Genomic DNA, 26,821 nt, shown 5'->3' on the forward strand with positions numbered 1-26,821 from the left:
ATATTCAAATATGACAAGTTCTTAAATAACAAGTTCTTTGGGCCCCTTAGGGTTGGATGAAAGTCTAGAACGACAGTATTTAGCTAATATCTACAGAGAAATGATGTGGAAGGGCTGTGGGGAACTGAAGTTTATAGCAGGACAGATTTGGGACTTGGACACTGTATTATGCCAAGTCCCACATGTGAATCATTCCATTCTTTCCTCTGGATGACTGATTAATCCCATTCCACTACAGCAGCAGCAAGTTGTAAGATATTTTATAAGTGCACCAAGCTGTTCCCAGTGCTATTGCCAAACAAAGTAAGAATATTTTCTTTGATGTGAAGAAAAGTTACATTCCTTCCTCCTCCAATTGCTATCAGTGTTGAAAAACTACTTAGGTAAATGGCTAGATATCACTACAATCTTGTTACACAACATATCAGAAATCTCATTCAGCTCAAGCGACACAGATATGGAGATCAGTGGGGGAAGAAAATAAGGGAAAAGAAAAAAGAAAAAGTGAAAAAGAAAAATACATGAATAAAACCATTTAATTAACCCTTTCTTGCTTGTCAGCGGAGCCTTAAGCATGTCCAGAGTATTTTACTGGTCCCATCAGGTAGAGATGATAATTAAGAGAAAGGGTATGTGCAGAAATATATGTGAAAGATACTTTGTGTCTGCTGTTAGGAGGGCTGGAAGTGCTATGACATAGGCACTGGACAAATGACTTAGAATTTCTCCACTCAGAATCTGTGATGGCAACAGATCTGCCTTTCAACATCCATTTCATTTTCTTGGTTACTGCCCAAAATGTTTTTCAGTCTAAGCCATGTTTTGTAACAAATCTGTAAAGCTTCAGAGTGCTACAGAAAGCATTCTAGAAATGCAAATCGCACTACTGGTTAATGCAGTTTCTATTAGTAGCAGTCATAATAAATAACTGAAATAATATGTACTACTGATTCACAGTGAAGGGAAAAAGCCCTACTGCACCTGGCTGACAGAACTACAGATACTGCTGAAGACAAGAATATTACACTTTACTATTGAGACGTACAATGCCTTCAACTGAAGACCAAATCCTAGCTGGCTAGAAAAGAAGAGAATTACATCTCAGTTGTGTCTGAGAATCCACAATAATGTATTGTAATCCAACAAATAATATTCAAACAAATGTTGTTCGAAAGCATTAGCTTCTCTGAAGATTCATAATATACCAAGTCGTTGTCCTTCCCTATTTATGTGCTACAGGTATTGTAACAGCTCTTGTACTTTGTAGCATACTGGAAGCTCATGCCATAGATGTTTTCCCCAAAGGTCTCAATAGTATGAACTGTAGCTCTCCCATAGCAGTCCCCAAAATTACGGTTCATTTGCCAAGGCCCTGTTGACAATCCTCCACTCCAGGAATCCTTTCAAACTGTTTTGCACTTTCTGGACATGTGTTAATTATGGGGAAAAAAATATGTTTTCTTTTACCTGCACTATTGTTGCAGAAACAGCTATCTTAGCCAGTTACCACACCAGGCTTCCTGAAAACAGACCAAAAAAAATCAAGAGATGCTGTCTCCTTTGCTCTGTGCAAACATACACACACACACAAAACTGTTCTGTTCGCAGGAAATGATTAAGAGGTGAATTACATATTTTTAATAGACTATTTTCTAACAATATAATTGTTAAAATAGTGAGGGAACCCACTCTCCAAATTCAGTGGGATAACAATCTTTCCCTTGGACCCTGAGCTTATCCCTTCAAGTTACAAAAACAAAAACCCCAGAGAACTGGCAAACAAATGTATCACATTACTGTTGGCATCAAAACAGAGGAATTTTTAATCTATTTCAGCTGAAATCATATGATCCAGTAGCCTGGGGGAAGGGATATTAATAGCAGTCAGGGTAAAGAGGAGAAGAGAGCAATTTTCCTCAGCCCAGAGCTAGGCAGCAGGTTCTCGGCAGCTCTTCTCCACTATCCACCCGAGCGCACGGGGCCAGCGGGGTGGGAAGCCCAGCGGCAGTGGACTCACAGAGGTAGCGTTGGGCATCAGGGCTCGGCGGTTTCTGACAGCCCACCCCAACTACAGCTACGGACTCACACCATGGCCCTCCCGACGCCAGCCGACCCTGCTTTTGATCATAGCGCATTTGAAGAGCTTTTAGGCTACTTCTGCAACAGATTGTGTGCTATTGTACTCAGGATTGGAAAAGATGACGGAGACAGCACTGAAAAAAGTAAATTGGCTATGAGCAAGTCACTATCTCCTATTTGGTATCGATAACATATTCCTTTAATGAGGGGCAGGAGAGAAGAAAAAAAACCAAACAAAACAACAAAGGAAGATGGAGAAATGGCTTTCATCAACAGAAATGCATACATCAGCCAACAAGCTGAATAATCACAAAACGGGGAAAAACCCTGATCCAAGCATTAATAATTCAATTAGTATTCATTGAAATAGCATTGATTTTAATTAATCTATTTCACATCACTGTTCATATCCTGTGTGTTTCTATTACAGCTTAAAAATCATTAGCGTATGAGCCTGCTAAGTACTCACATCTTTAAAAATAACAAAAAGGAGACGCAAACTTGCCAAATAAATATTTTAAAGCCTCAAATAGTCAATAAAGAAAAATGAAATGTAATTGCTTGTCACTGTGCATTACTAATATGGAATACACTAGTATGTTGCCAGCTGTATTATAAACATAATCTGATTCACTGGAACCTCAGTATATTAAAATATTGGTAAAAACTGCATCAGCCACCAAAGTATATTCTTACCAGCTTGTATTTGCACAATACAATGTCTGGCACTGTTTGGTGACTGACTGAAGCAGAACACTTTTCATTTATTCTACTGCTCTGAACTCATCCAAAATACACAGGAATAAAAAAAATGTACATGTTTCTGTCTGAAGTAGGCCCAGCAGATCGATAGAGAATATCTATGTCCATCACAGAGCTTTGCTGGAGATGATGCGGAACAAGGAGCATTTCTAAAGGAAACTCCAAGAGCCACTGTAATTCCTAAAGCTCTGTGCACCACAGCCAGCCAGAGCCAGCACACAAGGACTGCGCTTCTCTGCTTTAGGACAGAATTTCTCTTTTTCATGTTGGGTAATGTTGACACTCTGGCCTTGACCCTTCAGCAGGGTCCTTTACCAGTGGGTCCCTATCAAGGTGGATAAAAGATAAAGAAGAGAGATGCATAGGCAAATGCAATTTGATAGAGAGCAGCAAGACCAGTCTGAGCTGCCTGTATACTAAAATGATTTTATAAAGAGATAAAAATAAATATGCTCCTCTTTACATTCTCCTGTCATTACCTTTTATGTCATAGTGACATAGTGAATCCACAATTATTGTTACTATTTATTTTATTTATTTATTTTTACAGTATATTGAGGAAATTTCTTAGTTTGGATGCAGTCTGATGTTCTTCTATCTAGCTGGGTAACTACAAATCAGAGATATGACATTCCAAGCACTTGGTTTTTAAACAAAGTTTTTTGCTTCCTATAGGTCTTTAATTAAGCTCAGTCATTTTTTACTAGTTTCCACAGGTTCAGATTTCATTGCAAGGCAATCAAAATACTTTAAATCTTTTCACTGTCAGTCATCTGTCTTTGCTCAAGAGAGCCTTTCACATCACAGCTTTTACCTTATTCTCCAACAATGCTCATACTTGTTCTCTTAATACTTGTTTACACTAACAATTTCTGCTATGTGTGAAATACTTTCATGTGTAAAATAAACTGTAAGTAGCATTTCTCCATCTCCACCCCAAACTCATTATCTAAATGCTACAGGTTACTCCACACTTCTATATACACAAAACACAGAAGTGCTGATTTTCTTATTTATTAACAGTTGTGGTTACCTTAGGTGTGCCGGCAGTTCAGCAAGGCGCACAGCCTGCCACTGCACATTATCACAGGATAATAGGACAGAAGAATTTACATTCCAGATATCTTTCCAAAAAATACCATAATTGGCTTATCAACAGTACTCAACTAAGTGCCATATAAAGCTCAGGCACAGGCTTATTTTATATATGCATACCTATCTAAATATATACTTTTATAGATAGCTATCTATATCTTTTTTTCCAAATCATGTGCAATATTGAAATACATTATCTTTTCCAATGGCATTACACACCTTGCACCAGCCTGCAGTATGTAGATACAATAAGCACTATCACTTAAACCACAGAAATCTTTGCACACCACATCTGTAAACAACCTCAGTGCACTTCAGTTTCCAGAGAAGTATGTATTTATTAAAGCTTTTTTACCTGAAAAAAGAAAAACACTAATAGCACCATGGGAGTTTCAAGAAAGGCAGGCAAATTATGATCACATTTACCATCTAATTTGCTCTCTGAGGCTTGTTCAAACAGTGCAAACATTGTGCTCGTCTTCTTCATTTGTTCTGACAAGCAGGATGACAACTAATCACCATCAAGAGCTTTCCCACTCTCCAGGCCCCCGTTTTCTGTTTATCCAATTTGATGCCTTCCAGCCAAGGAAACTGTTAGCCTTCCCTGCCACCCCAACTGAGAAGGCCAGCTCTCCAAGGCCGGATTTCAACTAGAAGTCTTGTAGGGTGTGAATCCACAGTGCTAAGCAGGAATAAAATGAGCCCTTTCTGCTGTGCAGTGTGCGATAGCACCTGCAGTGGGTCCTGTATAGGGTGACAAAAACACCCGAGGGAGGCAAAGAAGGATGGAGACTGACACAGAAAAAGGAGCCCGAGGAAAGGAGAGGCATCCTCTACCCTCTTCCTTCATTTTCCCCAAAAGACAGATCTTTGATCTACCAAATCATTGCCTTGCAAGTCATAAAATGTGCAAAAATAAGGAGAAAAAAAAAAAGGAAAAAAAAAAAAAAGCTTGGAGAATACTGGAAAGTTACTTCAAGGATGTCTGTCCTTTGATAGATCTTCTCTCCAAAACTATTGCACTGATTGGCCTTGATAAGACTCAGACACACAATCAAATTATCTTGGCTTAACGAGTTAAGCCAGTGTCATTGTCCACATGTTCCCTCTTCACCCAGAGCCTAAGCAAGACAACACAAATTGAAATGAAAAAGGACTAAGCCATATTACCTCACATGCCTGTTGGGCTAAAATAGTATACAGTAGATACCATTCCTTAGCAGATGCATAAGCCATAAAGATTTCAGATGGGCCACTTGTTATAAACCTAAAAGGGAAAATGATGTTGAAACGTTGATATTTAATAACGTAAAAAGTATGTACACACATGCAAATAAAGATTCTCTACAATTCAGCCTTACTAAACAGTGGTCATATCAAAACTCGGCAATGTGTTGAGCAACATACATGGCATAAACAATCACTAAACTTTTCATTGCTTTAGCTGTCTGATACTGTATTATTTCTGATAGTGTGAAGGAAATAATGTCAACAGGCAGCTGGCTAACTCCAGATTCATCAATTTTAAGAGGTCTTGATCTTCACATTGACCAAACCCATACCAAAAATTCTTTATTTTTCTTTATAAGCATTTGAAAAATGCAGCTAGGCTTTAATTGACAGAAGGTACACACTCTCTTACCATTACTTCTGTCCCTTTGCCTGCAGGCAGCAGCCCATAACCCCAGCCAATGTCACCAGTGTCACTAACTAGCACCACTGCATCGGATTTAGCTATACAAAATACTGACATTAGGAAGCTGCCTGGCTCAAACTCTATGCTACTTTTTGAAAGATCATTAAATATTTTCCTGGATCTTGTGATCCTGTTGCTTACACACATAATTAAACAGTCTGCATTAGAATACTTTTTGAATTGGGTGATTGTTCATGAGATATTATGAAAAGTTGTCCTAATAGAGAGTGCATGTGTGTGGGTGGGGTGTTTCATTTTTTTTTTGTTTTTTTTTTTTTCCCCACAAATATTCTCCAAGTATTTTCACACCCTTTCTAACATCAGGAGGGGGTTTTTTTCCTAAAAGTTTACTCTTTTTTTAATACCTACTCAGGAAAAGATGTAGAAATAAAGTATGACAAATGTAAATATCTTCAGAGCCTCATACCTGGCAAAGGGATAAAACAGGCCGTGTATAACTTATACCACTTCTTAGAAAGGTACTATTTGAAACAGAGAGGAATTTTTCAAACTAAAGACTGCAAAGGTTTCAGTGAAAGGAGACATAATAAAATTCTTTGGAAAGAGGTTGGTATATTCTTGGGAGGGACAAAGAGGGAAAAAAAGCCATTCCCCTTGCTCCTGCTGCTTCCAAGAGTACTTGCAATTTCCTTTTCTTGAAAAAGATTTAGGGGACAGGAACAACAAGGCTGTTGTCTCTGCTGCATGTCACATGAGGGCCTTCAGTTTGTTCTCTATTACAATGATAAATATCTTTATGGCAGTGAGAGGTTCCCCCACATCACTCTGCCATCCATGCATCACACCAGTCTATGGACCAAAGAGGTGGATTTTACTGATTTAATGATAGATCTGGTAGCCTAATGGATTTTAGATTAGACCAGTCCACTCTCATGTCAGTATATAATCTTCATAAGTGTCTGAGCCTGAAGATGTTCAGTGGTAGAGCTGAACTACTTTCTCCAAATGCTTCATATGTTATTTCTATAGGCTATAATACTTAAATGGTCCATATCAAATTCACAGATGTCTTTTCCTTTAGCCATTACTGCTGTTTTCTAGTGGTTGTCTTATCTGTGATTTTAATTTGTAAAGATCAGTTAAGCCACCGTCCCCAAAGTTGCAGGACACTGCAGAGCTGCAAAAGGTGAGCTAATGGATTTATTTTCATCTCATCTGCTTCACAGCATTAACTTGGAGGATCTTAAATTCTAATCTTTTAAATCAGAGATGGATGTTTGCAGAAAGAAGCCGAAGCCCAAAAGTAACTTTCTTTAACAATTAGTATCCTGTGCAACTTCAGTGATGTCAACAGAATGAAGGGGGAGGTAAATCAGTGTGTGTTTTTGGCAGCTTTCCCTTTTCTGCCAATTAGAACAATCAGACTCTAAATTTCACATTGAGCTAAAAGAAATTAGCAGCGTTATCTTGGTCAAATGTTCAAGTAAATAGCACTTGAAGCGTTAATCATAATTGCAGTTTTTCAAGTTATTCATATCACATTCCCATTGGCTCATTTTCCCACGCATGGTGAACATATTTTGATGAGCAGCATTAAGATTGCTTTGTCTGTGCCAAAGGAGAGAGTTGGGTCTCAGCTGCTAAAGCAGCAGGCTGCCAAAACAGCTGGACTCACCTTCCCCAGAGAAGCCTTCTGCTGCTTGTGGGAGGCACTTGGGTACAGAGGAGCGGAGCAGGTGGGAGGACATGGTAAGATGGCAACTGGTTTCAGACATCCTTCTCCAAGTGGTGGGAAGAAGAGGGCGGGGTGCAGAGACGGGTGAAAGGTAGACTCAGACCCCCCAGGAAGGAAACGCATCTATACCCTTTGCTGATTCTTAAATGGCTCACAGGGAGTATGTTTTAAAAAGTGTTATAGCAGCAAAGAGGGTCTTTATAAGGAAACAAGGGCTTTCTTGATGGGGAGGCAGCCTGTGCTTTAGGAACATTACTGTAATTAATTTCTAACTACAGCCACTATGTTATAAACGAGCACAGACTGCAAGATTTTTCAAGTTATTTAACGCTTGCTGAAGATGACAGGATAGGCAAAATTCAATTAAAAATGTAAGCAATATATTTTGAAATGTAATAATTTCAGCTTAAAATAGTTTAAGAGAGATGCTCTTTTATTACTGTAGATATGTAGAGGATACTGTCAAATATCTTCTGGTCTTTCCACTCCTGCTAGTTCTGCATGCACCTCTCCGAGGCTGGCTCAGGTGCTTCCAGCCAACACCCGTCTGTGCCACGTGGGATTTGCATGCAAACTCCCTCGTGAGAAGTGGAAAGCCAGAGACACCATGGCAGTACACGGGAAAGGAAGCGCCACTGAGCGGCCACAGACCGCTGAGAGCAGCTGTTTAGAGTTAAACTCAGAGTCCACTAAAGTCAACAGGAATTTTGTTACCAACACTGACAGGACTTGGATTTTCTCTAAAATATTGTCAAATAAGCAAAGCCAACCAACTTCAAAAAGCCTCATCATTATGCTTCAGATGCAATAATCCTGGGTGGTGCTTGAAATCATTTTAGACTACAATTTCAGGTGGAAGTATTTTCAACTTGGTTTTCCCTTTAAGGGCAGGTTTCCTTACAAAACGAGAGCAATATTCCCTTGCATTTGAACTTTGCATGAAAATCCACATTTCCAACACATCATAATAAGTTTTTTACAGCTCAGTAGATTACCAGGAATTAAACAGCCCACACCCTTGCAGTGACTTATACACCATGAATAAGGACACGTAAGAATAGACTAAAGTAGAAAGGAGTCATGCAGTAAGAGGACTCAGAAATGCAAACATTTTACCTTGTCTTACTATCACCAGGTAGTTTTCAGAGGAACCACCAGCTACACAAATACAAAGCAACGTACAAATGCTAATCGTTCTTATCTTTTGTCTGTACTCTACATGCCTAAGTTAACTATTTAAACAAACGTTAACAAGTGAGCTAAAGTAAAATGACATCTCGTTTTTTATCTTCCAAAATGCCAGATGAACATCCTATACAGTGGGCCAGTCACAAAAAGCCACATCAAGTAAAATAAGAAGGGTTTACTTCCTGTTCAGCTACTTGCACAGACTGTCTCTAAAGCAAAAATAACATCTCCAGGTCTTGCTGAAGAGAGAAAAGCATATTTCTGCTTTAAAACAGGCACAACTGTAAGTCCACTACCAAGCCACATAGATTGCCAGTATAGCCAGTCAAACCAAACAGCACGTCAAACCAAAGCACCCTGGCCGCAGCCCTGCTCGTATGTACACTGCTGCGTGCACGCGCTGGCCCAGGGTATTGAGCACCAGCCTGGCCAGTCCAAAGCATGCTTATCACAGTATCATCATTCTTCCATTTTAAGTTAAAAAGCCAGCTAAACCTATATTGCACAAAAAAAGCCCTCCGTAGCAGATTTTTTCCAAGTTCAATAAGAAAGGTATTGTATCAAGTGGCAGTAGCTAGGCAGTCTTTATTGGGCTCATAAAGGATTATGATTTTGCCCTATTCTCTATATAAGTGAATTTCTTAAAATATCATTTTTAAAATTTCACTTCTTCTCATGATAGTGTTTCTTTAATAGATTAACTTTCTCACATCCCATACTTTGATGGTTCGGCAATTTTCTAGTTTATTTTAAATCAGTTTTTGACAAAACAATACCAACAGTTCAGTAAGTGTCCCAGCTGAATTTTACAATTTATGGTGTTGGTTTTTTTTTTTAAATACCCTCTTACGGAATAACTTTAGCAACTAATAAAATTCTTCAATTTTAAAGCCAAAAGAATCACATTAAGCACTAAATTCATGGGAAAGGGGTAGGACTAGTGATACTGAATGTTGATAGTAGATTTTGGTTTTAACACTAGAAAAGTTTTTTTAAAATCAGTAATACATTGTAATTTACAGGTTTCATGCATACCCTACTGTATGGATTTTTAGTTATACTTTTGATGTTTTGACATACACATACACAGATGTGTACACATACATGTGTATATGTGCATCCAGGTATGTGAATATATAAATGTATATATATATGTATGTATATACAGATACATATGCACGGACATATACATACATGCAAGCCATTGCTGTTAACTTTCTCTTTTCTGGTTAAACAATAATGAACAAAAAATATAGCGGAAAGTCACCACTATGAAATAAAATTTATTTTTATGTGCTAGATAAGATGCAATAACTAGGCTGAGTAGAACCCTGGTGAAGACATACAAACATTGTTTACATATATTGCATGTGTTAGCAGTGAAGTGAACCACTAACAGCATAGCTCCCAATCTGTGATTTATAATAACTTCACATCAGTAACACCATGATAACTAACTTTTATAAATTATGAACTCCTATTGCATTCTCACTTTGGAAAAAATATACAGTCTTACTAAGAGAGCTCATCTAAAGTAGGGACATGAGCAGAGCTGCAGATCCAACTGTTTCAAAAATTTACCACACTCAACTCTTAGTATCTGCCCATCCATTGGAGACAACCCTTCCCACCTGAGACCCAAGTTTGGTCTGCTTCAGTACAAAGCAAAACACCTCAGGCTAAAATTTCCTTTGCTTCAGCTGTGGTACTTTTCTTCAACTTCCAATTGAGAGAAATAACTAATGGTTGAGGGCAGGACCTTCCTAGATGGCTCCAACTTGATCCACAAGAGGCAACTGGATTTTTGCAAGAAAAAAAAGCTGCATTTTTAAATCAAGCTCTGTAAACCTTTCAACTAATGTGCTTTAATTTTAATATGGACAAAGAATGTTTAAAATCCCTATAGCTCTAGCATTTAATATTAAATACATCTTCTCTACAGTCCATATGAGATTTTTTTCTTTAAACATGGGCCAAGTATATTTTTCTTAAATATTTGTATTAAAGAGCGAGGTCAGCTCCAGAATTCCTAGAAAAGAGCACCACAAAAAGACACCTAAAAATGACACCAAGAGAAGGGCATGTTAGACATGAGGATTGAGAGGGGAGGGCAGTTATGTTTAAGTTTGCCTCAGTCTCTTTCGTTGGTAGTATTTTGGTGAATGGAAATAACAGCTAGATAGTTTTTGTTATTTTACTACTGTTTACAAGACGTTTTGGTTGTACAAACTACACAAATATATGGATATGTATTTTCATAAACAACACATATCACAGTCTTAAGTTCAATTTATTTCATGAACAGGAATGTTTGTCCTTTTAATCCCCATTGTCCCTAAGACAACTATATTAATAATTTCTTTTTGGTAACTATCCTGGTAAATATTCATTTAGGAAATGAATTACCATTTCTATTTCTTCTAAAAAGGAGAAAATGTCTGGCTACAGAATAACAAAAATATTTCCAATTTCTGTCATAATTTGAAGCAACCGGTACAAAAGAGAGAAAATTCAAGAACTAAAACTAATCCGGTGACGAGACTGCCTTAGTGGGGCTCATTTTAGAACTGGCTGCCTTTGCACTTGGATGTATAAATGCTGATTATCAAGGTCATCACAGATTTGTGTGATATTTTAGGTTTTCTTTCTGCCTTTCTATTAACCTGAGAAATAAAAGTGTTCTTCCTAAAAAGATTATTCTAAAATTCTAGAATATCTTAGAACTATACTAGAGAGCTGCCTAGACTTACTCTCTTCAACTATCTCCTCTCTCTTAATTTTCAAAGGTTACAGGAATCAACTGCTACAACTACCGCATTGTGAGATTAAGCTGCTGTCCCTCCATAAGTAATATGTCCTTCCATTGTGACATATAATTTCTGAAGCATTAGTATCTTCTTTGGGAAACCCCCATACTTGTTTTCCTATTCACTAAGGTATTTGCAAAAAAATTTAAAGTAATTCTCAGGCCATAACTGGGAGCCTAAACACACAACCCCCCAAAAAAAACAACAACAAAAAACCAGAGGGATCAGCCTGTTTGCAGTGAAGTGGATTTGGAGGAGTGACTCACATGGGCAACCTTGATATATAACCCTTTTTCCTGCTATTTATTAGTGATGGATGTCCCATTCCAAACCACTTTGCTCACTGGGCCAAGAGAACTCTGGCCATTTGTGCATCATGCAAAGCCTCCCAATTTACTTCAGGCTGGCAATGAAAATGGGCATCAGAAGAATTGTGATTAGGGCAGAGGGGAGATCTTTTGAGAAAAACCTGCTAAAAACCATCTCTGAAGTAATTTGTATTAAATCTAGCATATGCACTTTAGGATTTGTAACTGAAACAATTAAAAATATATATATATAAGAAGGATTCTCTAGTATTACAACTGCTAACTTAATTCATATCTGAAATTTTGCACATGATTTCTCCATAAACTGAGGGATTTTGATTAACAAAGTATCAGCAACATAACCTCAGTACTCAGGATCCACTTTAAATTCTTTTTTTCCAGATAAGCTGAAGAAAGATCTTGTACCTAGCCACACAAGCACTGGTGTTGGGACCATATTAAGTAACAGCAGGATTGCACAGAATAATATTCAACATGCTTAGACCAAGACCCAGGCATCCTTCATGCCCACATTTTGCCAGATAATTCTGTAGACCTTAAGGTCTACAGAATCAGTGACAGGTGGGTGATCTAATTAAAGCAAAGACTTTTGGGTGAAGCTAAGCCAGCAAAATAACTTTTGCTGCTACTGTGGCGGGCTACCATTAGGGAAAGACAGAAACTAATAGAAACTTTCCCTCGCATGCCAAGATTGCCACTGGACTACTGAGACAATGATAATAGGCTTACAAGAGGTGATAAGAGTACAGACAAATAGTGATACCACGGCATTCACCTTTGTGCTGTCCTTCCTTGTGTCTTTAATCTGTCCCTTCAAACAGGTTATCTGCAGGAGTGCTGAGGAGCTTTCATTTTGGAGAAAGATATAGAATAAAGTGGAGATCTCATGTGCATGTCAGGTGATGAAGTCTCACTGCACACTTTGTCATACAGGAGCGAGAGGAAGATAAGTAAAACACCCCCAAAAATAAATAGAGCAAATATGGTGCCCAACCAACTTTTACTTCCCAAAATAGTGAATAAGAGTAAAATTCTGTATCTGCAGGACAAAGGTGCCAGCAAAAGAGAAAGGTAGTCAGGTGCTTTAGATAACTACTATCTCTGAAGCACAGGAGGCACATATCAGTTTTCAATAAATTCAGTTGAAGGTAGCTATGAAGTTATTCCAGAATTTGAAGAACACTATTCTCTACACTCGTGCCATAAACAAGTGACATAACTGTTCAAACTGAAACTAGAGAGAAGTGGATTTAGAATTGATCTTGGATTGAAAGAGGCAACCATGCAGTTTAGTGGACATTACCGAAGGTAAGAATTGTCTGATGGAAAGGATGGATAATTACAGAAGTCAATAGCCTTTCAACATTAGAAAGAATTCAAAATATTACAAGAAATGTTACAAGAAGCATTGGCCAGAACAGTATACAGATTTCAAACTGGAATTTAACAAAAGCACCTCTTGGAGTTGTACCTGCTTTGACAACTATCGTGGAAATACACAGGTTAACATACAGGGGAAAAAAAGGCAACAATTGCATCATTTTGCAGACAATCAGCAAGAACCCACAGAGCGTGTATGGTAGGGACAAAGAAATGACAGTAGTGCCACTAGCAAAGAAGAATTATTCACAGAAGCAGTGAACAGCTTTGTAAAATAATTTTTTTTTTTTTTGGCACTTTCTTCAACCAGACAACTTTGATGACATAAAAGTTGGGGGTTTATATTTATGTTAATAAAACCAGTTATGGTGCCAGTTATGGCCTGAGAATTAATTTTTTTGCAAATACCTTACTGAATAAGAAAACAAGTATGGGGGTTTCCCAAACCCAAGTTTTACTTGGATAATACCAAGTAAAACCTAAATTTTATTTGGGTAATACCATTTTGAACTGGAGTGGGGTGAAAAGCAAGAGAGCATGGCCAGAAAGTTCTGAGCAAGAACCAGAATTTTTGAAGGCTAAAGCTTAGCAAACATGTACATTCTAGAGAGTGGAAGCAACAAATCTAGGCAAGAAGTTAACTGAAAAAGCTGATTTCATGGCGAGGCTATCATTGACTGGCTCTACCAGACAAACAGAAGGTATAATGATGCTTTGGAATGAGCTTTGGAATGAGGAACATATGTAAAGAACATTACATCTAAACCAGTTGCTGATTTACACCTGAGCAAAGCATTTCTAATGAAAATCTTTGACAAGTCAATCCATGTGTCATCTCTTTGTTAGGATTTGCATCAGAAATCCTTTATATTTTCTACAGGTGTGTGAGTGAGAATATTATTGGCACAATGATCATACAATGGTATCATTTAAACATACAAATATCCTGAGCACTAATAAAGCTAAAAAGTACACATTGAATAAGTCTTTAAGACATTTTGGTACTGAAAGGAACCCAGCACTGACTAAAATGGATCTTAAGCTATCTCTGTCCTTTGCTAAAAATGCTCAGCAAACTTTCCTTCCTTCCCACATAGATATAGGTTTTTTCTTTTTCAGCAATCAGTGAAAGATCTGCAAGCTGAGGTCAAACTTACTGGAGTACCCACTCCCTGTATCACCAAGGAGTGAATTTGCAGTGCAACATGGGACTATGTTTAAATATACAGGAATTTCTAAGGTATTTCAGAATGTACATTTAAGTATATATGACAATTATTAAGGGGCTGAAAAAATATCTAAGATAAGGTGCTGGAAATACCCTGAACTGGCCTAAAATGAAAGGCCAGAAATGGAATCTTCAGAGTTCTCCTATATGCCAAAAACCACAATGAATAAGTCAACACAGGCAGTACAAAATATTGACACTGCAGCTCTAAGTAGGATAGATTTGTTTATGTTGCTTGGAAAAAAAATACACTTCTTTAGATTCATATTCTCATTTTGCTGCGACAGCAGCTCCTAGTAAAATGACATCTAAGCTGGTGATGGTGTAGATGCAGTATCTGTACTAGATACAGCACAGCTGACAGTAATATCTGATAAAGGACAACTTATTAAGCAAAAGTATAAGTTGTTCTAAGTAATGGAGTGATCTAAAAGTTTTATCCTCAAATCTAATGGATTTAATGGACAATAATAATGCAGATACTGAAAGAGGTGCCTAGTTAGATTCCAATCCATGTCATAACAAAGCAGTATCACTACTTTCTTTAATCAAGGCTGGCAAGTGGTGGTAATTTTTAAAGTGCTACCAGAGAACATACATAGAAAGGAATTAATGGATAATGTATATATGATATTAATAACATTTGGGGTTCCTTCCCATTGCCACTGCATATAGTGTTATCTGTGCGTTCACAGTGGGAAACAATAGTTGCAAGCCTTAAAGGATGCAAATTATCATCCTGGGATTGCTGGTACTATACCATGGGAGGAATAGGGCACCCTATTTCAGTTTCAGAAAGGAAAAAGATAAGAGGCATCAAATTTACCTTTTTGCCTAAAGGAACCTTGGGCAAGTAACAATAATGCAATATTTAGACAACTGAACATCAAAACTCAATCCAGTCAGAGAAAATGAGCTTTCTGGCTTTGATTAATACTGGATTCAACTTCTTAAGTCTACGTAACAGTGCAAAACATCTCAACGTCTAAATGGATTAAGTAATAAAATTCACTATTAGGCTGGTTGCATATAATTTGAAATTGTGTTGAATGCTAACCTGCTTTTTTAGCAGTATTGTTACAGAACCTTGGAAAGAAATGGCATTGTGGACTAAATGGCAAAGTTTCTAAATCCCATTCAAAAGAACCAGACGGAGCACTATAAAGCTCTTCCACCTCAAGAAGAAATGCTCAGATAAAGCATATTTTTGGCAAGCATCCTAAGAAACCGAGTGATCAGTGACAAACTCGTTTCCCAGACTGCTGTGCACTCTTCAGCCATGGTCAAGGATGTGGCACTGGACTCTGTCTTCTGTCAGGGGAAGAACACTCCTAAAATCATAATTTACACTAATTCAGAAATGAAATGCAGGGTTTATTACTCAAGAGCCTGGCAGCTGAACAGCAATATGTGAGATCTACCCTGTGAACAGTATGTACCGTAGGCAGAATTGTTAGAACGAAGGAAGACTAAACATGAAGCCAAGACTCCTGGTGAGATCTATCAGATGCTTATTAGCACAAGAGATTTCAAAAGCTACATGACAGAAGGGACAAAACAACAGAAAATAATCTAGGATAGTGTACAGTCAAGGAGGAGACAGAAATATCAGTGCTACGTGTGAATATAAGCTAAACATTTGTAAATGCAGTTCTGCAGAACAACTGATGTAAAAAGAAGGCAAAAGTACTGACCTACTTCACGGCTCTTCGTGTTCTGACTACCTCATATAAGCTTTAAGGCTAAGAGTTCATCTTCATCCTCATTCATTCAAAATCATCATCCAACTTTCTACTGAAGGCCTCCCTTTCTCCTCATCTGCCAAGAAACCTGCAAGGAGGTTATTAATGTAATGCAATGTGGAAAAGCATTTGAATGAAACAGTGTCACGACACTCCAAGTATGGTGGAAACGTCTTCCAAGAATCTCTGTATCAAGTCACCTTTGATGTTTATAGTAGGCTTGCAGCTCCATCCCCCCAGTTAGCAAACTTCTGTGCATATCTACTGAAGAGGAAAGAAAGAAAAGAAAAGTGTCTGCCTCAGGATAAATGAAAAGGGATTTCAATTATGTCTGTTCTTGACAATGTCTAGTATGATAGGAACTTGCTGAAGACCAAGTTCCTGGCAAGATACAAGGGGAGAGAGACCTTTGAGCATAACTATAATTTTGTTAGGTTGTTAATTAAAATCCATATTGATCCACAGAGGAAAGTATACAATAGAAAATTGGTATATACTACGTCTGGTGCTGGAAAGTCATTCATAAGAGTACTCAGGCTCCACAGGAAACACAGTGGTATCACCGACACAATAAAGGGCCCTAAAACTAAATAAGGTACGTGGCCATCACAGTACTATGCTCACTTGAAAGACAAGGTGGGGAACTATGATTGATTCTATTTTAACTCAATGGCATAAAGCAGAGAGTAGATAAAAAATGGGACATGAACTACATGTTTATAAAGACTTTAAAGGAGAAATGACTTAAGCAAAATTCTTTAAGGGAATATTCAATAGAAGCAATATGCCAACAACTTTGTCTAAAAACTCCTGCACAAAATTGTCAGAATCAGACATATTTGCCCTTTGCTCTTTTTTTTTTTTTTTTACATCATATATCACTGCAAATATTTATGTATTTCAATAATGCACTATAAACTATTTTAATCTCTGCTGGAGTTTATATGGTAAGTACCTTTTTTTAAAATAAAACAAAACACAACCCTTCCCAATATTTAAATGACAAGATGGCAAATTTCTGTCTGTCACAGGGATACAGACTTTTGCATCAATGTAAGGATTTTTCTCAGCTTTTTAGCTAGCTAATCTTCAGATAACTGCTAGTTAACCCCACATATAATGCACAGAATTTGCATAATTTGCCTTTCTTTGAATAGCTGGACAAGACAGGAGGTTTTAGAGTAATTTTGTTAGGGGATGCTCTTAAATAACCATGACTATATACAGTAAAGAATCAAAATGTATGGGAGAAACTGCAAGGTCCAAATTGTTAATCCAACAAATGGATGACCAGGAAATGCAGCGTGTATTTACAGTGTTGATTAGAGCAAGAGAATTGAGAACATCCTAAAACACATGGAGCCCAACAATGCAATATTCCCAACCAATATTTATTGCTGCCTCTGTAGAAGCAATTTCCATTTTGATGTGTTCTCTCACACATGATGTTCTGAAACAGTTAAGTAACATGAAAAATACAGGTTCAAGATTCTATCTGTCACAGATGAAAATACAGCATTTATGCAGCATTACATAATAAAGCCACTGGTTTATGGAGCCAAGGTCCTCTTGGGACTGCCACAAATCTACATACTGTCATATGGTGACAGATTTTTACATTTGCATATGTGAATTAAAAAGAACCCACATTAATAACCAAAACAAACAAAACACAGTTATTGAGTCTAAAGGGCTGAGGAAATTTAACAGTGTCATTTGATTGTGGTAAAGGTCAATATTAGTTCACAAAATCTGTCTGGAAAGCCACCTATCTTAGCCAACATTTGATAAAGTAATCGAGGAGTCTGCTAAAACCACCTAATTCCAGGGGGGATGCCAACACTGAGGGCAGATCTGCATTTGTTCTGTACTTAAAAGACAGCAGAACTGCGGTGAGGGAAGAGACTGCTGACAGTTCTTTGCACACTTATTTTAGAAACTAGGAATGAATTAACTCTACCAAACTGTTTATCTGGCTGGTATGTCTAGCAAGTAATTTCTAAAATTCTACTATGCTAATACAGGTGAACTTATTAACACTGATTTTTGCCAAATAAAATATCAATTTTGTGGAGATAATCAATGCTAAGCATGGAGCTCCATAAATTTAAGGAACTCAACAAATTTAGGGAAGAGATTATATGACATGGTATCTGCAATAACAGATGACTGGACTGATGATCTTAGAGGTCTCTTGACTCTTGTTTTCCAAAACTACTACATATAAATTAGATACCAGGTTTCACTAGTAGCTTAATCCAGTTTTAGACATGAATATTCAGAATTGAAACATGAATACATCCTCTCACTACATCACCCAGACCATTTCATGATTATTTCAGCTCATGGATAAGTCCTGCACACCGCCATAGCCATCCCCCTCTCTTTTATGCTTTAATCTAATGGCACAATTAGTCCAATGAAGGATTAGACATTGACATTTCTAATGCTCAGAAGTTTAACTAGAGTTCTCCTACCCTTAAGTACCAGAGAATGCAAAAAATACATCATCCTCATATGTTTTAGCAGTAAGCATTATGTTTCTTCTACCATATATAAAAATTAGCATGCAGGAATATTGCTACAAAAAGCTGTATCTAACCCAACATTCTGATATCTCTAAATAAATATTTAGCCATATAACATAAAAAAATATAAATGTACACATAGCTATCCACGCCTGTATATACTGCCACATGATTTCAGAATAGTACATTTGATAAATGCAGTATATAGGAAATGGAGGCAAAGGCCCCATAATTTACTAATAGTATGCACTTTTTTAGAACACTTTATAAGATCTTGATTTAACCTACCTGACATCCCTATCGAGCTGGAAAGTATAGCCTACTTTTTAAGGCACAGAAAGTGAGGTAAACAAAAAAATTACAAAGAAGCACAAAATCCCAGGCCTCCCAGTTTTTAATAGTGAACTCTAACCCACTGAAAAGCTACCAGCTTTATTTTGGGGTATTATCTTCAGTTCTTGACCACTTTTTCATGGAAATCTCTCCGTCGCCCCACCCCAAGAGAAAAACAATATATTCAACCTGAGGAAGCCACCTGTGCTTTTTAATAGCCTTGCCTGACAAAGAATAGGTCTTGTAATAGATGAGATACATAAATGGAAAACCATTCAACATTTGAGAAAGGTGACTAAATTCACTAGCCTAATGTCAATTTTTAATTCCCAGGTTTGTTTTTTTGAGGTTTTTTTAAAGGCCATTCATGAAATATTAGAGATGCCTGTCGTATATTAATGTTATGTCCTCTGACATCCACTCAGTGAAAGATAAAAAGATGGCATTAAGTTTTAGCAGTGAAGTGAAATGTTGCATGGTGCAAGGTGACCCAGTCTCATTTAACAGATTACCAAAATATAATCAAATAAAACCTATGATCTTTACACTGGCAAAAACAGTGCAGCAAGAGGACAAATATAATTTTAAAGACTTAAAAGACCAATTGAAATGAATCGTGTATATTTGTAACTTATAAGTGAGTCCTCTGTAGCTATCCAGTCCTTGTAAGAGTGTCCATATTGAGAGCAAATTTTAGTACAGGAAGGTTCAGCTTTCTCTACAATTTTATCCTGCCACCATATCTAACCAAAAACAAATGTCCCAAACTCAATTAAGCTGCTTGATTACAATAAAAATAGTCTTTGCTCTTCATCTTATCAGCCAGCAGATACTGAGAGTAACTCATAGTTTACAGGGAACGCATTGTCTAATTGCATTAATCCACAGCTGGGGGAAAAAAAAAAAAAAGAAAAGAAAACTCATACCGGTCTGATGATGTGTGTGCAATTCAATTATACCAAGATAAACTGCCTTGGGTTAAGATTACCAGAAGAAAACTTTAGGAAGCACAGATTTTGTAAAACAGATCTAGACTCAATTGACACAATTCTTCTCACTCAGCTTCTTTTTGATTGTTACTATGATTTTCATACACCTTTTTCTAATGTGTTTTCTGATAGCTCCTGACAAACTTAAGATATTTTCATTATGGACTTTGGCTGTAATCCACTATGGCAATTCCTCTGTTTCTAAACCCTCACATTTAGTCCTTCAAATCCATTCACTGAGAGCTGCCTCACCTGCCACTCTGATTGCAATGCCTCCCAGACCCTCATCAGCTCACCTCATCTATCCACTGTCACACAAACTGGGGCTCGATTTGTTGAAATGGAGGAAACTTCTACTGGGGTCGAACGATGTAATTTGGGGCTGAAACTAAGTGCAGCTTGCTGGTTTGGATAGAGCGTTAGGTGAAATTCTGTCAAACAAATCCTGAAAAAAAAACCAAAACAAAACTATGAATTCATGCCTGTATTTTGCACAGAACAACTCCTTTCAAAATAATTTCTAAGTGTTTTAAATTAATCACAGTGGGCCTGGAAAAGTGCAAGCAAGATTAAATGAAAAATTTCTTTTTTTTTATTTTTTAAATAATCTTTGGCAAAGAAGATAAGGCAACAGCTAAATGTCCCACAGAGTTACTCCCTTACGTGCATATTTATTGTTTACACAGTTATTCCCTAACAGCGAAACTCTCCTTTAGCACATAGGTTTACATTGTTACCAGGACAGACATTGAATCTAGAAGAGATAAGTTCCTTCTTAATCTCTGTTTGCAAAAAGTAGAAGAAAGCCAAGAAAACAAAACCCATTGAAAGCAAATCAAACTTAAAAAAAAAAATAAATTTTCTTTTGAAAAAATTAAAACTACCAAATAAATGTAGCAAAATGTAACAAATGTTTGTTACTTTGTTTTAAAATTCCAGTTCTGTACCAACTGTGCTGATGCTTGCCCTTGCTGCTGCAACCCAATCTTTAGATCTCATGAGATGATGGCGCGGTACAGAACACAAGCGTTACAGCAACGCTGGGAAAGGAGTTCAGGACTGTAAGATGTTCGCAGCATCGCTGTTTTAATTCTGAAATTTTACTCAATAGAAACAGTCAAATTAAGGAAGTACAAAACTGAAAAATTCAGTTTTGCCCTGTATTTACAGACGTATAAAAGAAGAAGAAATTATGAAATGCCAAATGTACTTTTACTTCTACAACACAACATTATGTAGACAATATGGGGCAATGTACTTTGTGTAGACAATTTAGCCTATGTGATTCATGGGCTGATTCTGATCTGGGTACATCAGAAGAGCCCTGTAACCCAGTATTTCACTCCAATGCCCCAAAAGGCATCAGCGAGCAATGGACCTACCCCAGCCAATGGTTCACAGTCCTTACTTTAATGTAGTAACTTGTAAAGTGCTGGCAGCATTTAAATGGATGTTCTTCATCTACCAGACACAAGGCACAGGGAGAGAGTTAGTGAGAGAGGAGGTGACGGAAGCTGCAGAGTTAAAACACACACAAACATCCACAACTTCAAAAAGATACTATTAATACATCGGGAGATCTCATTGAATGCAGTTTCTTACCCACTCTGCCCAGATTTGTGCCAGTAAACACAAAGCTTAAGAGTCTGAAAAAAATTACCCAGCCATGTGAAAGTAAAAAAACCCCTCTGTATAATAAAATGGCAATAAAAATCCCTTACCAATTATTCTACTACCTTCTTAAAATAAGAATAGTATCTCTTATGCCCTAATTTTATAATTTCCTTTGCCCCACGTCAAAACACCAGTGTAATTATCCTTTATAAAGGTTGACTGAGGTCCCTGTGAAAATCTGCTCGGGGTGATTATTTAGTTGGCTTTTTTATTTGTGGAATTTAGGCAAGAATGTTTCAAGCTGTTTGTCAAAATAACCGCTTGATCTGCTTTAGTATTTTTGTAATTGTTAAAAAAATAGCGTTTTCCAACAAACGGAGAGTTAAGTACTCTAATTACCAACTTGTAAGAAGAGTTGAACATGAAAGTTGTGCAAAGGAGTTCCTAATTTTGATATATTTGGAGCCAATTGTCAGGATTTAATGATTGCAGTGTACCTGAAAATGTAAGGCACAGCAACATGATATTAGGGAATATTCTTCGACATTTCCATAACACAGTTAAGAGCTACTGCAAATGTTTTGTTTCTCATTAGTAGTTTTACATGTAAGTTTATTATTTCACATTCTGATGACTTTCAAAGCACTTGACTTCACACTTGACACAAATACTTTCATTTTAAGACAAGAGATTTCAAATAACTTGATGTATTTACCTAAAGGAAGATTCGCAGTGCTGAAACCTTGTCTGCTTTTTCCTATCTACATGACCTGGTCTAATAAGTCAAAAGAAAAAAAAAAAAAAAAAAAAGAAAAAGAGAGATTTTTCCCTAAAAAGCCTTCCCTAAGTACTCTACACCAGATGTGTTAAAAACGAATTATTAACATGGCTAGGCTCCATCTCGGGGAGCATCTCAATTAAAAAAAGTTGAAACTTATTTATGTACTTAAAACCATGTACTTAAAACCTAAATATGGTTTTCTTGAATGAGGCTTTTAGTGTATAAGCAACACAAAGATTGCTACTGAAAAGCTATCCTGCAAACGATGCAAAAGCAATTTAAATGATGCAAAAGCAACTTAAACTCATGGTAGTTTCCCCCAGTCAAACATTTTTTCCAGTTCTCTCTCCAACTACTATTGACTTAGCAGAGGTACAACTCTTATAAACATAATAAAACTGCATTTGCCACCCCTCTGCCTCCAGAAGTTGACCACAACCACCACCACCACCACCCAGTAAAAGGCATAGAGGAGTCTGATGACAGGGAGAGGATGATGCAGAGGTGGACCTCCAGAAGATGCAGACAAACACAGTGTCCCACAGCCACTCTCCTGCAGCTCCAGGAACATAACCCCAGGATCTGACTCCCTGTCAAGTGCTCCATGAGCAGGCCCACGGGGCCTTTCAGACCAAGGACAACCATTGCAAAACCTTTGCCTACGTTCCTCAGCCGTTCCTGTCTGTCATTAAATATCGCTAGGATACAGCGTCTCTCTCTCCTTCCACCACACCAGTTGTACTTTGTGAGCCGCCCAAAAAAACTTTTTTTTTTTTTTTTTTTCCAGATAATAAAGTCTACCATTCTCTTATCTCTGTCTTAAATACCATATTTCTTTCTGGCAGAACTTTTTTGGAGGTACCACAAGTAAGACTCTTCCCACTGAGTGATTCCATGAAGATTGTGTCTTGGAAGGTTCTACTTTTATAATTATTTCCTTTTAAAAACCTTCTAATTCAGTGCTCGCAGCAGCATATGTATTCCTATGAAAATCTCTACATAAATTTATTGGAAATTACAATTTTAAGACATTTTCAATCTATGAAATTTGACAGGGGAAAAATATTACTTCCCCAGAAGTTGATAGAGTGATTAAAAAAAACCACAGAAGGATTATCACTGCCTACTAAGCGTGATAGTTTGAGCAATTTCTATGGAATCCTTTCTTATTTTATTCCTATTAGATTCATTAGCATATTTCCAGCTAATAACTAACAATTGTCCGCTGTATAAAAAAAGCCCTCCCTAAATCTGCTTCAATGGCTAGACATGACAGCAATCAGTTAAAACTTTCTTATTTCTCATTCAATAGATTTACACAATGCAAACAGAGTTACATCCCTTTGGAAACTAAACACTCTGCTGAGCGTTGCAGTCCAGTCCCGCAGTGCCTATGGCAGTGTGGGCGCACACTCCTTCTGCCGCAATGCCCACAGCTCCTGCGTAGCTCCACACTTGTGGGATCTCACTCTCTTCTCTACCATCCACTATTGACCTCTGCCAAGAGTCAGATAGTTAGGCAGGTCTTCAATCTAAGCTCGCATGTTTCTTCTGATGGGCATCATGCTTGCAAGCATATTTTTTTATTTCAGATATATGTTCCTACCTCACTTAAGTCCTCCAGATACCAGATTCCTGGTTGGTTCACCCACTCTTTAGGTACCTGAAATGGCTGATGTGCCTCAACTGCCCAATGCTTTAGTGAGCAGCCTACCAGGGCTGCTTTGTGGCAGCTGCAATACTATGCAAGAACTCAGATAATTTATTTAGACCCAGTTTATCTCCCTCCAGGACAGCAAATTACTTTTTTTTTTGTTTATTTTCTATTCTTTTAATGGAAGACAAACAATTTTTCCATATTAACAACTGGTTTGCAGTATTGTGTGGTCACTTTCGAGTTAGTAAACCATTACTTTAACATCCTCCATTTTGCCATAAGATCATGCAAATGCTTTCTTGCTGCACAGCGACAATCAATGTTCTCTCCTACTGAGAAGGACACAGGCTTGGTTTAGTTGTATTATTTTTTTCCTCTAATTTTCATTCCTGTGAATAACACAAAAGTTACTCTTAATGTTCTTCTAAGTGTTGTTAAATGCTACACAAACTTTACATGGCAAGCCTGTAACTCTTAATGCATCAGATCTTCTACTTTAGAGGGTGTTCAACTGGTATGATTTCTTAATGGATTCTTTTTAAAAGAACTAGATTGTGATTAATTGTAGCCCATGATTATATACATGAAAAGGATTGGTTTGAACCTTTACCCTAGACATACACCAAGGTGAAAGAAAAGATACAGGTTATGGCTTAACAGTTTTACTTAGATAAACGGTGACATTTCTTAATAGAACCAAACAATTCTATGTTTTGTTCATCAAACTCTTTCTTCTTTCTTTTTTTTTTTTTTAACTGTGTCAAGCAGGTATCAGAATTGAGATGTACTCACTTCACTCAATGGAAATATGTCTGCACTCAGCACCTTCCTTTGTATGGAATAGGCTCATACATTGAAAAATTCAACAGGCTGTAATTGTCAAAGAGCATTCAAATATTTATTTAGATTGGGTATCAACCTTTATCATATTCTCTTTTTTTTCTTCCAGTTACTAACCTTCGCCTCCTCAGAACAGGCTAAAATGTCATATAGTTAGTCTGTCCACTGGAGAGTTTTCCAGAACATAAGAACACAAAATCAAAACCCACCCTGCTGCTGTTTATTTAGTTCTGTTTGTATGGAGGGGGGGAGGCTCTACAGAGCATTTTCACACATATGCTACTATTAAAGTGTTCTCTACAAGTGAGTGAGCAATTTTAAGCTAGTGGCTAGCTTTTTAAATCTCTGAGAATAAAGAACAAGCATATTTCAAGACAGACGACTTGAGCTCTAATTTTTCAGAGTTCTGTCATGTATTCACAGGAGGGCTGTTTTGAACTTGTCACACTAAGTCTTGGAACAAGGGACTCTGAAAACAATGGGTTCTTTTTATCATCACACCAATTTTTGTGGTCCAGGTTTTTCCACCATGATGATCTGAAGTTCTGTGGACAGATTTCCAACAGATTCTACCAGAGGATATGAAAATGCTTTGGAAGCCTAGATCCAGTTTAAAAAAGAAAGCTGATGTTATTGTCATCAATCTGCTACTGACTGAACTGAAAACTATTTCAAATACACTAATAAATCCTTTCCTTTTTGGCCCCACTACCTTTTCAAAATTTAACCCTTTTACAGTTTAACCTTGGAGCTTCATTAATACCGTCTGACTACCACAAGAGTCACTGTCTGTTAGATCACAGTGCTTCTCAAGCAACTTTTCTCCGCCTCTATTTTGCCACCTGCAAAATAGGGCCACGCTTTTGGAAATGTGTTTATGAATGCCTAAATTTGAATTACTGACATTTTGATATTGCCTTGTGTCTATCAGCTATATTATGAAAAGAACACAGTTTTATAGGAGGTTCCAACTACAGCACAGCCTGAGGCATAATTCCTATAGTTTAATCAGTGAATCACTTACTTAGCATCGCAAGGTTCCCTTTTCCTTGCTCAGTATGCTGAAATTGTTCATCTCTCTGGAAGAATTCAGCTAAACTTATTTCATCATAGTAGGAATATTAAAAAATAGCTAGGCTTGCTGTGTCTATTTATCAGAACCTGAAATACTCTGACAATTGAAGTTTCAATTGATTGCCGTGCTGGCCCTGTTTTAAGAGTAAAACTGAAAGGCATATGGTTGATAAAACAACCTGTAACTGCTTTGAACACTATCTCAGAGCCTGTGAACATACATCAGTGTGTTCATTCCCATCTAGCAGGAGATATTTATCCTTAACAGAAGCAGATCATGAGCAAATGCCAAAAAACAGAGTGGAAGTCGGATTTCCCATTTATTATTTAAAACGTGCACTCCGCAACTGTTAAATTAAAGGAGAGCTTTACGAGCATCCGGAGAGAAAGGAACAGGAGCTCAGCAGCAACTGCGCCAGCCCCACATGGCACCATTTGCAATATGGTCCTGCGCTACCCATGCAGTGCTCCATTTGTAGAGCTGGACGCAAACCAACTCCTGCGGCTCAGGCCAGAGGATGGGATGAAACGAATCCCAGCTCCCCGCAAAACCCGCACGCAGGCCCCAGCGCCAGCAGCCCATGCCCAAGAGAGTACCGGAGGCAGCAAGGGAGCCCAAGGGCTGCTCTGCCAAGAAGTGCCCTCAAGGAAATTTTGGCTTGCTTAGAGGGGTGGGGAGTTCACCTCCAGCCAGGCTGGAGGAAAAGCACATTGGCCCTTTTCATGGCTGGGCGAACTGTCGCAGCCATGGCTTTCAAACAAGGTTGTAATAAAAGTCAAGAGAACTGTTTCTCCTGACTTCATCTCTGTTGCCTTTAACTGCATCCTCTTCACACATGCACTTACAGAGAAGTGGGGCATCCAGTACAGAGAGACCCAAATCTCAGCTAAAGACCTTGTGTGCTGTAACTATACAGAGCATAGGTGAAAGCAAAATTTGCATTCAAAACCAATAAAATTCATTCATTCAACAACAATAACAAACAATACATTCAATAACAAA

At 37.7% G+C, this 26,821-nt stretch overlaps 1 protein-coding gene across 7 annotated transcripts in view; it reads right to left on the bottom strand.

The window, feature by feature from the left end:
- The window catches only part of FIGN (fidgetin, microtubule severing factor), a 104,459-nt gene that overhangs the window by 47,951 nt on the left and 29,687 nt on the right, over positions 1–26,821 (bottom strand). For 2 of the 7 annotated variants that reach the window (XM_072874578.1, XM_072874581.1), the window contains one exon: positions 20,149–20,297. The exons of 3 other annotated variants lie outside the window; for them this stretch is intronic. The gene's annotated coding sequence lies outside the window, so the exon portion shown is untranslated. Of the gene's footprint in view, positions 1–1,467; positions 1,521–5,106; positions 5,204–15,954; positions 16,091–20,148; positions 20,298–26,821 lie in introns of all 7 variants that reach the window. 2 more of the 7 variants (XM_072874579.1, XM_072874580.1) reach the window with 2 other exon arrangements.

The sequence above is a fragment of the Ciconia boyciana genome, chromosome 10 (assembly GCF_034638445.1).
Source record: "Ciconia boyciana chromosome 10, ASM3463844v1, whole genome shotgun sequence".
NCBI classification, from domain to species: Eukaryota; Metazoa; Chordata; class Aves; order Ciconiiformes; family Ciconiidae; genus Ciconia; species Ciconia boyciana.